The sequence below is a fragment of the Micropterus dolomieu genome, linkage group LG12 (assembly GCF_021292245.1).
Source record: "Micropterus dolomieu isolate WLL.071019.BEF.003 ecotype Adirondacks linkage group LG12, ASM2129224v1, whole genome shotgun sequence".
In the NCBI taxonomy this organism is placed as follows: Eukaryota; Metazoa; Chordata; class Actinopteri; order Centrarchiformes; family Centrarchidae; genus Micropterus; species Micropterus dolomieu.
The window spans coordinates 24,376,523-24,377,567 of NC_060161.1; the positions used below are offsets into that span (position 1 = coordinate 24,376,523).

General features: G+C 44.5%; 1 protein-coding gene across 1 annotated transcript in view; it reads right to left on the minus strand.

Annotated features, from left to right (window-relative positions):
• Positions 1 to 1,045, minus strand: part of LOC123979856 (protein mono-ADP-ribosyltransferase PARP14-like) — a 6,604-nt gene that overhangs the window by 2,667 nt on the left and 2,892 nt on the right. The window lies entirely within an intron of this gene.

Consider the following 1,045-nt stretch of genomic DNA (forward strand, 5'->3'; position numbering starts at 1 on the left):
ACTGCAGCCCCATCGTCGTCATCATCCCAGGGAACAAGGCTGGGGAAGAACACTGCATTAGATGGAAGTCCAGGCAAACCCTCTACCAGGACTGTGTCACCAGGCGTCATTTCTTCTTCTGCTTCCTTTCTAAACATTGCTGTCAGCTGAGATCCAACTATTTCAAACAAAGTGTTTCCAACACGGGTAGTGAGAGGATCATGGCCAACCATGGGCGATACCAGAGCATCCACCTGGGAGGAGAGCAGGTGATGTGATGGTGTTTGAACAATCCACAGATTTTTCAACTTATCTCTATACTTACTATTAGGGCTGTCCGATATGACGATATACTGTACGACGATAGAAAAACGTCTCTCTTTTTAGCCATGTGTATTAGGGAACGTTTAATGACTTGCCCACGGATATGCAGCTTACTTTCTAGTCTCACCAAGACATGCTGTTGTGAGGTTAGCTATAGCTGCAGGTAAGTTGTGAGTATCGCAGTCTGGAGCTTCTGTGTTCCTCTGGAACCGTCTCGTCCTCTCATGTTAGCTTTGCAGCAGCACGTAGCGACAATTTGCTAACCCACAACTTAGATAACATCAGTGAAATTTCTTGCTGTGCCGTTGTTCACTCTATATGATAGTACTTGTCATGGTATTGGATTTCTTAATCTGAATCCAGAATCACATTCGCACCTTTATGATGCAGAGAAATATCATGAGTTACTGTTGGACATTCCAGCAGTAGGTATTCCAATTGTAGGATTGTTAAAGTTAAACACAAGGAGTCGTGCTATTAAGAGTTGTTATTATCCTCCAATATAATCACTGATACAATATGTAAATGCTCCGTACTTTCTGACCACTCAAAGCGCTTTTACACTACATGCATTCACCAGTCACACACATTCATACACTAAGTGCTCAAACAGAAACTAACATTCACACTCACTCATACACTGGCGGAATAGCCGCCAGGGGCAATTCGGGGTTCAGTATCTTGCCCAAGGACACTTCGACACGCAACTAGGGGGAGCCAGGGATTGAACGGCCAACCCGCT